The following is a 14,293-nucleotide window of genomic DNA, read 5'->3' on the forward strand; positions in this document are numbered from 1 at the left end:
TGCAAAAGTATTCAGACCCCTTGGATTTCTTCACATTATTATTGTGTTATAAAGTGGGATTAAAATGGATTTCATTGACAAGGAAGACATACAAACTCTTGCAGAGAGCATATTCGTACTGACAATCCCTTAAAAAGAACTGATATTGGCACAAGATGTTGGAGCATAACTAACAAAATTACAGTTAACGAAAATGTACGCTTAATCCAGTATAAATTAATGTAAAGAATTATACAAAATTCTAAAATTCTACAGCACAATGGCAGAGTCATGTTCTAAATGTAAAACTAGTAATGACTCAATAATCCATGCTTTCTGGGAATGATATGAAGTCCAAAAGTTATGGGTGGAGCTAGAAAGTTGGCTGTCTTTTAATATTTCAAGACATGGCATATGGGGGTGTAGTGAGATACCCGCAGAGTTAGACAACTTTCTTCTCATTACTCATCTTGAAAAGCATGTACTAAAAACATGGAAATCAATCACTCCACCATAAATTAACACAATGGTAAAAAATATAATGATCGATTATTTAAAATATTGAAAGTGTGTGGGCTACGGCGAGAACAAAATGGTGCAGTTTTGGTTCCATGTGGCGGAAAGCGATGTGGGCGCTGGAGATGTGTGTGTATGCTAGTGGTTCTGGGCAGGCGCGATGTAGTTGATGTTTGTATAATGTTGTCGTTTGTATGTGTATGCTTCGTATCGTTTAACTTTTTTTTTTTTACAATTCTTCCAAGATTTTTTTACATTTTTTTAAATAATATTTTTTTGGCAAATATCTACACAAAATACTCTGTCAAACTGGAAGAAAAAATATTTATAAAATTAAATAACTAAAATTTTGTCATTGTATAAGTATTAAGACCCTTTGTTTAGGCAAGCCTAAATTAGTTCAGGTGTACAATTTGGCTTAACAAATCAAATAGAAAGTGACATGGACTCACTATGTGCAATATCAGAAGTTGTCATGATTTGTAAATAACTAACCCTTCATACATAGAACATATGTAAGGTATCGAAAAGTATCGAATATCAAGCACAGATTCAGCTACTAAGACCAGGTTTTTTTTTTTAACTGCTCAGGGATGTTACCATGAGGCCATTGGTGAATTTAATATTGTATGCAACAAGGCACTGAAGTAATACTGAAAACAAAAAAATGAATACACTTTTGGGCCTAAATGCAAAGCCTTATGTTTGGGGAAAATCCAACAAAACAACATTGAGTAACTGCCTCCTTATTTTCAAGCAAGGTGGTGGCTGCATCATTGGTATGTGTATGCATGACATTGGCTAATACTGGGGAGTTTTTCCGGGTGAAAAGAAACAGGATAGGACTAAGCATAGGCAAAATCCTATAGAAAAACCTGCTTCAGACTGCTTTACACTGGGAGGGGAATTCACCAATAACCTACAACACCAGCTCAACTCAACACTGGAGCTGCTTACCAAGAACACAGTTAATGTTCTTAAGTGGCCAAGTTAGTTTTGACTTAAATCTGATTAAAATACTAGGTACGGCAAGACCTGAAAAGTGCTGTCTAGCCATGATCCCCAACATCTTTACATAGCTTGAAGAATTTAGAAAAGAATAGGCAAAAATTGCGCAATCAGGTGTGCAAAGTAGAGGGCTGCGTTCAGTATGCGGGTCTCAACAGATCATTGCGGCTAGGTTGCCATTTTTCATTCTGAGGGGGATCAGAGACGACTTTGGGATAAAAAAAAAATACTTATGTTGTCCTGCAGATTATTTGCAAACGGTCATCTTTCTGCTTTGCATGGGTTGGCCTACCTATTGTATTAAAAGCACATATTTTTTGCATTATTCACACACCGAATTCGCTGCTTCAACTTCAGTTAATTAACTACCTCTCACGGTATGTGGTCTCATTGAAATAGAGTGGGCTGCCTACATGGGTGGAGAATCACGTGGCAGTACATTTTAAATATGAAATTAACGTAAATATTCGTAGACTGTAGTTTACCAGTGTCGGTAAATAAATATTGATAACGGAAAGAATTGGAGGGCGCCTAACCAACGTGAGTCGAGTTGCAATCAAACATTTGTATCATCATCGAAAAGGAAAAGGCACAGGTTAGGCTACTATGGTGAGCGAACGTTGCGCCTTTTAATTTTCAATGAGTATTGATTCCCCATTTATTTGCCTCTGCCTGCAAAATCAGCCTACCTTTTAGGAGGACATGTCCTATAGGCCTGAGCAAAACGTAGCAAGTGTCACGGTCATCATTCAAGCTCCTTCCAGTTCAGTAGTCCTACGTGCGGGATCATGTGCACGTGTGGCCTCAATTAAATAGTTGGCTATAGCCTGCATGGGCAGAGAAGCACGGGCAGTTATCTTTCCAAGGAAATGTTCTTCATAAATATGATTAGGCTATAGTTTTCTACATTGCCTAGAAATAAATATTGACCACCCCTATTTCTCTGTCTGAAAATCTTCCCACTCCTAAAAGGTAGGCTGTAAAAAATAACTCAAGAGAAAGGGCAAGTTTCTCCAACTCTGCTGTCTTCGAACTACATCTACCATATTGGCTGATATAGCCCAGTAATACAGATAGCCTAATATAATGGGCCACGCGAGAATCTGGTCATTTAACCCATTTCTTAAGTTATTTTTGCGCATTTGATATTGCCTATAGGACGCAAAATTCCAGGGACCTTGGCTGGCAAGTGATAACATTGAGGGACTGTGGTTGGGTTTGAGACAAGTTCTGTGCGAGTTGGGTAGAAAGCCATGCAGTGGGTGTGGTATAAACAGCTGTGGGATAAATAAATCAGTCCCGCCAGACCTCTATTGCAAGACTCAGGGAGCTGAATACTTATGCAACGAGAATGTAGGCCGTCATTGTAAATACGAATTTGTTCTTAACTGACTTGCCTATTTAAATAAATGTAAAAAACGAACAATTAAAATCAAAAACGACTATTTTATTTCACATTTTTATGGATCTTTTTTTCATTATACATTTTTCTCCCACTTTGACAGAATATTTTGTGTAGATTGTTGTCAAACCGTGTTAGGACGTGAACAGTTTCACTGCACTGGTGCAGCTGGTAAAACACACAGAGAAGGAGGTTGCCCACAATCGCAGGATTCAGAAGCACTTGGAATGGGTGTGATTGAATCATCTGCTGAGATGCACTCACTGAAAGATGATTTTAGGTCTTCTATGGAGGTGAGATTTTTTCTGGTCCGCATCACATTCATTCTGTACATTCCATACCAACTTGGCACTAACAACACTGCATCTACATTGTTTTCATGTCATTTCAACATCATTTTGTCAATAATTTCAGTCAGTCATAGTGGATTACCAACAAGTTGTATGTTGAAATGACAGAGTCCAGTATACCCCAATAATTTTGCATTGTAAATGACCAGGTAGAATTTAACCCGTTAGTAGTACCTGTTACCTACCCAGACAGGTGAGGGTTAAAGTTTAAAGGACAAAGCCAATACCTTAAGGTCTCTATATTTCTATCATCAACTAGTTTTTCTACTATTTTAAGCCAATAAATGGACAGACATATTGTGTTATCTCTCATGGGAGTGACGTCACTGGAGCTACACGTGCAACTGGTGCATCTGGCCAACATATTTATCACCTGACCCGGAGCAGCACTGCCAGAGACCCTGACCCTTAACCTGCGCAAATGGGAGACCTGGGTTCAAAGAGTGTTTGTTTTCCGTCAAATATTTTTAATGTTTGATTGGGCCTGGCCTAAAGTGCCAGATGGACGGGGTTTGTCATTTTGGGACTACTCCATTTGTTTCATTGTGCCAGTCAAGCTAAATCAAGCACAGCTCAAAAGAAAACAAATACTATTTGAACCCAGGTGTGGTTCATAGACACGTGACTCAATGAGGAATCTGAAATACTCTGGTGGTCAGACGGTGATGGCTAGAAGGGATATAGCTTTGTCAAACTGAAGTCAAAAGTTGAATGTGTTTGCATTTTAGCTAACCCTGACAATTTACCTAACCGGCTACGTTAATTTTCCTAACCTGCTGTATGAGTTCTCCTAAACACTAAGTAAAATCTGACAAAAGCTGTATATCGGCAAGTACGACAGCGCGTTCCAAGTCCCGCCAATATCCAGCAACTTTGCACCACCATTGAAGAGGAGTGGGACAACATTCCACAGGCCACAATCAACAGCCTGATCAACTCTATACGAAGGAGATATGTCGCGCAGCATGAAGAAAATGGTGGTCATACCAGATACTGACTGGTTTTCTGATCCACGGCCCTTCTTTTTCAAAAAAGTATCTGTGACCAACATATGCATAGTCACACCTGCTCACGCACCAGGCTCCCCAGCATTACGCACACCTGCTTTCCCCGTCACGTGCATCAGCGATTATTGGACTCACCTGGACTCAATCACCTCTGTCATTACCTTCCCTATATGTGTCTGGTTCCCCGCTCTGTTCCCCATAAATTCTTCCCAAAGTGTCGACACAGCTGTATTCAGACAAAAGACATGGCTTCCCCCGTGGTGGTATTCATATCCCAGGTACTAGCCTGTACGAGTTTACCTTCAGGGACTTACTGTTTACCATAAAAGTTACGACCGGTCGTTATACAATGGGCCTACTGAATTAAACTCAGGCTCTCCAGGTCCGTATCCTATACTGTTCAGCCTACGATTCTCATCTCCCCAAGATGGGGAGGCAGGTAGCCTAGTGGTTAGAGTGTTGGACAAGTAACCAAAAGGTTGCAAGATCAAATCCCGAGCTGACAAGGTAAAAATCTGTCGTTCTGCCCCTGAACAAGGCAGTTACTGTTCCGAGGCAGTCATTGAAAATAAGAATTTGATTTTAACTTCCTTGGGACAGGGGGCAGTATTTTCACATCCGGATGAAAAGCATGTCCAAAGTAAACGGCCTGCTACTCAGACCCAGAAGCTAAGATATGCATATTATTAGTATTAGTTGGATAGAAAACACTCTGAAGTTTCTAAAACTGTTTGAATCATGTCTGAGTATAACAGAACTTATTTGGCAGGCGACAAACTGTTCAGATTGGGTTTTGTGTTTTTTTTTAGGTCACTCTTTTCAATGGGTTTTCATTGGGAATCCAGATTTCTAATCAACTTTCCTGCAGTTACTATCGCTTCCACTGGACGTCAAGTCTTTAGAAATTGGTTGAGGTTTTTCCTTTAAGAAATGAATAAGTAACACTGTTCAGAATGAGGCTCGAGGGAAGTGTACTTACTCTTTGTTAGAGGCTCATGACCTGAAAGCACGCTCTACTTTGTTTTTCTCCGGTATTGAACACAGTATATCCAGTCTTCAAATTGATTGATTATTTACGTAAAAAAATACCTAAAGTTGTAGTCACGTTGCGCAAGTTGGAACCAGTGTTTTTCTGGATCAAACGCACCAAATAAATGGACATTTTGGATATATATTGACGGAATTAATCGGACAAAAGGACCATTTGTGATGTTTATGGGACATATTGGAGTGCCAACAGAAGAAGCTCGTCAAAGGCATTAATTATTTTTATTTCTGCGTTGTGTCATACCTGCAGGGTTGAAATATGCTTTTCTCTTTGTTTACTGGGATGCTATCCTCAGATAATAGCATCGTTTGCTTTCGCCGTTAACCATTTTTGAAATCTGACACGTTGGCTGGATTCACAAGTGTAGCTTTCATTTGGTATATTGAATGTGTGATTTCAAAGTAAAAATTTTATAGTATATTATTTGAATTTGGCACTCTGCATTTTCACTGGATGTTGGCCAGGTAGGACACTACCGTCCCACATATCCCAGAGAGGTTTTAACTGACTTGCCTAGTTAAATAAAAGGTACAAAAATAAAAATGAGTGGAAACAGATATCGGAACTTGCCTACCGTGATTGTTGCCAGCTCCGCTCCACTGATCTGGACTCTTTGGTTTGACTACAAATCATGGTGAACCCTGCTCGCAGTGCCATCTGATAGTTATTTACTAAAAATAAAAACCTAACAGGCACTAGGGAAGCTTAACCAAGTTTAATTCTTCCCAAAGGGTCGACACAGCTGTATTCAGACAAAAACATGGCTTACAGTACCACCTTACAGGTGGTATTCATACCCCACGTCTCCTCCTCATCTCTAAACATTGCATCCTTCTTGCTAAGCAGGGAACTAAGTGATATGAGCCTTCAACGGTTTCTCCCCTTATCAGTACTGTCACATGCAATTGTTTTCCCTGCACTCACCCAAAGTGTCCATTCCCCAGGTGCTCGCATTTGTTGACTTCCGTAACTTTAAAAGCATTGGTTTCATGCATGTTAACATTAGAAGCCTCCTCCCTAAGTTTGTTTTATTCACTGCTTTAGCACACTCCGCCAACCCGAGTGTTTTAGCCATGTCTGAATCCTGGCTTAGGAAGGCCACCAAAAATCCTGAAATTTCCATCCCTAACTAACATTTTCCGACAAGATAGAGCTGCCAAAGGTGGCAGAGTTGCAATCTACTTCAGAGATAGTATGACAGAACTCTGCAGGCTATCCAGGTCTGTGTCCAAACAAGTCAAGCTTCTACTTTTAAAAATCCACCTTTCCAGAAACAAGTATCTCAGTTGCCGCTTGTTATAGACCACCCTCGGCCCCCAGTTGTGTCCTTGACACCATATGTGAATTGATCGCCGCCCCCCCCCCCCCCATATCTATCTTCAGAGTTCGTACTGTTAGGTGACCTAAACTGGGACATGCTTAACACCCCGGCCGTTCTACATCCTAAGCTAGATGCCCTCAATCTCACACAAATCATCAAGGAACCTACCAGGTACAACCCTGAATCCAAAACCATGGGCACCCTCTTAGATATCAGCCTGACCAACCTACCCTCTAAATACACCTCTGCTGTCTTCAACCAGGATCTCAGTGATCACTACCTCATTGCCTGCATGCGTACTGGGTCCGCGGTCAAACGACCATCCCTCATCACTGTCAAACGCTCCCTAAAACACTTCAGCGAGCAGGCCTTTCTAATAGACCTGGCCCAGGTATCCTGGAAGGATATTGACCTTATCCCGACAGTAGAGGATGCCTGGTTGCTCTTCAAAAGTGCTTTCCTCTCCATCTTAAATAAGCATGCCCCATTCAAAAAAATAACTACGAACAGACATAGTCCTTGGTTTACCCCAGACTTGACTGCCCTTGACCAGCACAAAAACATCCTGTGGCATTCTGCATTAGCATCAATAGCCCCCGCGATATGCAACTTTTCAGGGAAGTCAGGAACCAATATACTCAGTCAGTTAGGATAGCTAAGGCTAGCTTTTTCAACCAGAAATTTGCTTCCTGTAGCACTAATTCCAAAAGGTTTTGGGACACTAAAGTCCATGGAGAATAAGAACACCTCGTCCCAGCTGCCCACTGCACTGAGGATAGGAAACACTGTCACCACCGATAAATCAGCCAAATTATCAGCCAAAATTGTTGCAACCCTTATTACTAGCCTGTTCAACCTCTTTCGTATCGTCTGAGATCCACAAAGATTGGAAAGCTGCCGTGGTCATCCCCCTCTTCAAAGGGGGAGGACACTCTAGACCCAAACTGTTATAGATCCATCCTGCCCTGCCTTCCTAACATTTTTGAAAGTTAATAAACAGATCACCGACCATTTCGAATCCCATCGTACCTTCTCCACTATGCAATCTGGTTTCTGAGCTGGTCATGGGTGCACCTCAGCCACGCTCAAGGTCCTAAATGATATCATAACTGTCATCGATAAGACAGTACTGTGCAGCTGTCTTCATCGACCTGGCCAAGGCTTTCGACTATCGATCACCACATACTTATCGGCAGACTCAATAGCCTTAGCTTCTCAAATGACTGCCTCGCCTGGTTCACCAACTACTTCTCAGACAGAGTTCAGTGTGTCAAATCGGAGGGCCTGTTGTCTGGACCTCTGGCAGTCTATGGGGGTGCCACAGGGTTAAATTGTCGGGCAGACTCTTTTCTCTATATATATCAATTATGTCGCTCTTGCTGCTGGTGATTCTCTGATCCACCTCTACGCAGACGACACCATTCTGTATACACCTGGCCCTTCTTTGGACACTGTGCCAACAAACCTCCAAACGAGCTTCAACGCCATACAATACTCCTTCCATGGCCTCCAACTGTTTTTAAGTGCATGCTCTTCAACCGATTGCTGCCCGCACCTAGAATATGTGGACTACAACTACTAATACCTAGGTGTCTGGTTGGACTGTAAACTATTCTTCCAGACTCACATTAAAACCTCTTCAGGCTAGAGGGCAGTATTTTCATGTCCGGATGAAAAGCGTTCCCAAAGTAAACTGCCTGCTACTCAGGCCCAGAAGCTAGGATATGCATATAATTGGTAGGTTTAGATAGAATAATGTCTGTGAGTATAACAGAACTGATATGGCAGGCAAAAACCTGAGAAATCCACACAGGATTTTATTTTATTGAGGTCACTCTTTTCAATGTTTTTTTTTTAAATGTGGATCTAGATTTGTGGCACTTGCTTGCAGTTCCTATCGCTTACACTAGATGTCAGTCTAGAAATTGGTTAATGGTTTTCCTTAGAGAAATGAAGAAGTAGGACTGTTCAGAATGAGGGTCGAGTCTAGTGTACTGTTGTGGTTGGGGCGCACGACCTGAAAGCTCGCTCCACTTTGTTTTCGTCTGGTATTGAACACAGTTTATCCCGTCTTAAATGTTATTGATTATTTACGTTAAAAAATACCTAGTTGTATTAGGAACGTTGTTTGAAATGTTTGGAACAAGTTTACAGGTAACTTATTAGATATTTTGTAGTCATGTTGTGCAAGTTGGAACCAATGTTTTTCTGGATCAAACGCGTCAAATAAAATGGACATTTGAGATAACGGAATTTATCGAACAAAAGGACCGTTTGTGATGTTTATGGGACATTTGAGTGCCAACAAAATAAGTTCTTCAAAGGTAAGGCATGAATTATATTGTTATTTCTGAGTTTTGTGTCGCACCTGGCGGGATGAAATATGATTGTCTGTTTGATTGATGGGGTGCTGTCCTCAGATAATCGCATGGTTTGCTTTCGCCGTAAAGCCTTTTTGAAATCTGACACGTTGGCTGGATTAACAACAATTGTATCTTTAACTTCTTGACGCGCCCATCCCTTTAGCGTGATCATTTTCATCAACACCCGCTGAATTGCAGCGCGACAAAATCAAAATACTAAAAATATTACATTTTTATGAAATCACAAGTGCAATATAGCAAAACACAGCTTCGCTTGTTGTTAATCCACCTGGTGTGTCAGATTTCAATACAGCTTTTCGGCGAAAGCATAGCAAGCGTTTGTAAGAACATCTCTCTCAGTAGACAAAATATTAAACACTAGCAGCCATGTAGATTGGTCACGAAAGTCAGAAAAGCAATAGATTAAATCACTTACCTTTGATCTTTGGATGTTTGCACTCACAAGACTCCCAGTTACACAATAAATGTTCCTTTTGTTCCATAGACTTTTTATATCCAAAATACTTCCATTTGTTTGGTGCGTTATGTTCAGAAATCCACAGGCTCGAGCGGTGACGACAGACAAATTCCAAATAGTGTCCGTAATGTCCACGGAAAATGTCAAAAGTTTTTTATAATCAATCCTCAAGTTGTTTATAAAATACATAATCGATAATATATCAACCGGGAAAGTCGCTTTTTCAATAGAAGAGGGAGACAATGGCTGCCCCACTCTGTTGCGCAAGCAAAACTCTGCAAACACCCAGCTATCCACTGACGCAATGTTATCTTTCTTGCTCATTTTTCAAAATAAAAGCCTGCAACTATGTCTACAGACTGTTGACACCTTGAGGAAGCCATAGGAAAAGGAATCTGGTTGATATCCCTTTAAATGGAGGCAAGGCATCCAATGGAACAGAGAGCTTTCAGGAAAAACAGCACTTCCTGGTTTGATTTTCCTCAGGTTTTCACCTACAATATCAGTTATGTTATACTCACAGACAATATTTTGACAGTTTGAAACTTTAGTGTTTCCTATCCTAATCTGACAATTATGCATCTTCTCGTTTCTGGGCCTGAGAAATAGGCAATTTCAAATGGGTACGTTTTTTAACCAAAAACAAAAATCCTGCCCCCTACACTCAAGAAGTTAATTTGGTGTATTGCATGTGTGATTTCATGAAAGTTTAATATTTATAGTAATTTAATTTGAATTTGGCGCTCTGCCATTTCACAGGATGTTGTCGAGGGGTTCCACTATCGGAACGTCTAGCAATAACAGGTTTTAAGCATCTCCAATCCAAAATTAAATCTAGAAACGGCTTCCTACTTCGCAACAAAGCCTCCTTCACTCATGCCGCCAAACTTGCCCTCGTAAAACTGACTATCCTACTGATCCTTGACTTCGGCGATGTCATTTATAAAATAGCCCCCAACACTCTTCTCAGCAAACTAGATGTAGTCTATCATAGTGCCATCCGTTTTATTACCAAAGCCCCATATACTACCCACCACTTCGACCTGCATGCTCTTGTTGACTGGCCCTCACTACATATCCGTCGCCAAACCCACTGGCTCGAGGTCATCTATGTCTTTGCTAGGTAAAACCCCACCTTAGCTCACTGGTCAAAGTTTACCCCGAATCCAACACCTGCTTCTGCATTAATGTTCATATGTCCTTGAATACCTGTGTGCAGAGGCTGTTTCTGTCCTGTTACCTGTCTGTCCCTATTAAATGTTTGACTCCCCGTACCTGCTTCTCATCTCCGGCATCAGACCTTTCACATATCTATATTCCCAGCCTTAGATTAGGGTCTTGTTTATTTCAATTGACTGATTTCCTTATATGAACTGTAAAATCTTAATATTTCTGTTCAGTGTAATTTAGTGTACAGATGTACGAAAAGGAAACCAGTTTCTTGCCGACACAGCAAAACATATCCATGCAGTAACCAGCTAAATGCCCTCCTGTTGTGTATCAAGGCTATTTGCCAAGACACGAAAGCAGCTCCAACTTCATTAAAGTTTCACTTCATTTACCAGAGAACTTATTGGAATGTTCCCCTTTTTAAAGGGTCTCATCTTTTTGCAACTAAAATGGATGAATGGGTAAGAGACTTGTTAGTTAGTGGTTTACAGGTTGGTCTGTCAGAGCCTGGGGTGTGTTTGTCTCACTGAATGATTGGATCATAACAGTGAAGTGAACAAACTTTTACTACTAAGTCATTTGGCAAACTACTGAGTTGCTATGGCAAACTTTCACAGACATGCTATTTCTAGGTCCCAAGAAACAAAGAGATCTGCTATTTGATCTGACAATTAATCTCGATGGTTGCAGTCTTCAAAAATAAAACTGAAGGACATCGGCGTTACTCTGGACACTGATCTCTCTTTTGACGAACATAAAATATATTAAAGAGCAGCTTTTTTCCATCTTTGTAACATTGAACAAATCTGAAACGTTTTGTCTAAAAACTAATCCATGTTTTTGTCACTCCAAGATCAGACTACTGAGCTTTTCCCCGGACCTGCTGTTTTCGTCACTCTCCTATCTATCTCTCCCCCTCTCTCAACTTCTCAATGCTCGGCTATGAAAAAGGAACTGACATTTACTCCTGAGGTGCTGACCTGTTGCACCCTCTATAACCACTGTCATTATTTGACCCTGCTGGTCATCTATGAACGTTTGGACATCTTGAAGAACGAGCCTTAATGGCCATGTACTCTTATCTCCACCCAGCACAGCCAGAAGAGGACTGGCCATCCCTCAGAGCCTGGTTCCCCTCTAGGTTTCTTCCTAGGTTCCTGCCTTTCTGGGGATTTGTTCCTAGCCACCGTGCTTCTACATCTGCATTGCTTGCTGTTTGAGGTTTTAGGTTAGGTTTCTGTATAAGCACTTTGTGACAGCTGCTGATGTGAAAAGGGCTTTATAAATAATTTGATTGATAAAGTGGCATAGGAAAAACTGTTTGGTGTAGGAAGACTGCATAACTTGTTGTGACATCATGGGATTGATAAATAATGAGATTACGTGCTGCATAAAATGACTGCTAGCTTTGTTTGATATTTTGGCTCATTTTCAACGGAAAACAGTATTGGCAAATGCACCTCATTACCTTTAATACTGACCCAGGTCTGATGGGGTGAGAGTGAGTGAGGGAATAAAAAGTTAGCTGAAGTTAAGTTGTGTCTGTGTACGGATTTCCTACCTGAGAGGTGTGAGAGGGGCAGGATGGTCACCAGATTCCAGTGAGCTGGACGCTGCAGAAGACAGGGGTGGTTAGGTCTATTTTAGACTAGTAAACCTCTCGGTAACACTTAACATTAGTAAAGTGTTGTAATAACTGTTCTAAGGGTTGGATAAGGTTAGGGTTAGGACAAGGGTTAATGCTCAGTGTACAGTGTAACAATTAGCAATTACAATAATTGTTACACTGTAGTTACAGCAATAATGGTCAAAATATCCATATAGACAGAAATAAAACTCTGCCAAAAAATACCATTAGGTCTATTAGTCGTATTAAATAAACCTCAATAGTTAACACATTTAAAATACCCAAATGCGGAACAAAGGGATGATTTTGAGGGACAGTATAGCCAACATTAAGATTTTTTTGTCAGCAAGAGCATGGAGACACACACAAGTTTGACAAAATCAACATATATGTTCAGTTTAATACGGCTATTTATTGACGTTTGTAGCTCTTGGTCAGAAAAGATTGTACAAATGTGATTGTTTCGCGTCGCCTATCGCTGCTCAGAATATCTGATCTAAAAAAAATTGGAGAAGTGCTTAACATCACCAGTACCACATCCTCTGATTCAGAAATAATCACAATAATACATACCAAATGTAGGCTTGTTGTATTCGGCTCTCTGGAAAGTTTCACTGGAAGGCAGAATCCATGCTACGCAGTGAAGGTAACTCATGGACTATGTGACAGACTATTTATTGTTGAAGTGTGTCCTCTGTGGTTTTGTTAAATCGGTTTGTGCAGCTCGCAACTCCCACTTGGCAGCTCACAATGAAAATATTAAGCGGTGTTTCGCCGAATAGACAGCACACGCGCATGCGCAGCAGCAGCTCAGCTGATTGACATGAATCGTCTAAACAACACCATAGGCTACACATACCACACCTAGGCTACATTATGTCAAACGCTATCGTTGGAAAATGACACATTTAATTGCCTACTATTCATTCCAGACCTTATTTTACGGTCCAACATTGTCCGTGATAAGACAAGTCTCAGAAATCCCATACCTAGGGCAACAGCATGTGCATGCTGTAACATTGGTAAAATTGTGGTAGGTAACCCATCTGTCTATAAACTATGATAAAACGGTGTGATCTCAATTTAAATGATTTTGGAATTATTTAAACACTTTCTGGTGATGCACTCTGGTGGCGGTGTATATAGCCTACTAGCCTACACATGGGAATCGTTAGGAATATTTTAGTTGGTTAGCATGTGCTCAAAGCTCACTGCCGCCTTCTCCACTTCTGTATCATAGGCTATACGCTACCCTTATCCTGTATATCCTTATTCACTTTCAAGCGTTTAATGAAAATACAACAGACATAGGCAATGCAATTGAAAACAAGGAACGTGCATAAATAGAAACCCTTTTTAAAAAAATATATTTTAGCAATGAAGCCAGCAGGCTTAGCTTGAGTGAGTTCGAGACACTTGCACTGTTTAAAAAAAAATAGTTTTACCTGTAGCCTAGTTTTCCACCTGTTTTCAGTTACTTTTCCGGCAACATGTTCGGCTATAGCCTAACACATTCGTCTCTTGGTAGCCTATTGGCTATAACCACGAATGCAACTGTAGCCAGCAAGCACATCGTGTATACGCTAATGTATGCTGATGTGCTCTTAACCTATGGGCTTCCCATATAGGCCTACTACAGACATGCAATTTATGCAGTAGCAGCTGACATGTTTGCAAAGGGCGTCTGCATAGCCTCCAGCTAGCTGGGCCATTCCTATATTGCAGTGCCTTCTCTGTCCCCAGGAAATCACTTATTTAGTGTAAAATGTGGATCCCAAAAGGCTTTACATATAAATGCAGGTGTCCTTTACCTTAAACACAAAAATATGGATATGGAAAGGGAACTTAATGCATTTTGGATGTAGCCGTTTGTTCCCGGGTGTTATTCATCAACTTCCACGAGAAATATAAGCCTTAAATAATAACAGAATTTAAAAATATGTATTAATTATTTTATAGTCCCAGTTAAACTCTCATCAATAACGTTTTTTCATGACTATTGTATTTATTTTTTAATTTAAGAT

The 14,293-nt window shown here is 40.6% G+C and overlaps 1 protein-coding gene across 1 annotated transcript in view; it reads right to left on the reverse strand.

Moving 5' to 3' along the window:
- The window catches only part of LOC139416090 (solute carrier family 16 member 13), a 30,680-nt gene extending 17,659 nt beyond the window's left edge, over positions 1 to 13,021 (reverse strand). The window contains exons 1-2 of the mRNA XM_071164356.1: positions 12,843 to 13,021; positions 12,204 to 12,255 (exon numbers count right to left, since the gene is read on the reverse strand). The gene's annotated coding sequence lies outside the window, so the exon portion shown is untranslated. The remainder of the gene's footprint in view (positions 1 to 12,203; positions 12,256 to 12,842) is intronic.
- Positions 13,022 to 14,293: the final 1,272 nt, after the last annotated feature.

Source organism: Oncorhynchus clarkii, chromosome 9, assembly GCF_045791955.1.
Source record: "Oncorhynchus clarkii lewisi isolate Uvic-CL-2024 chromosome 9, UVic_Ocla_1.0, whole genome shotgun sequence".
NCBI classification, from domain to species: domain Eukaryota; kingdom Metazoa; phylum Chordata; class Actinopteri; order Salmoniformes; family Salmonidae; genus Oncorhynchus; species Oncorhynchus clarkii.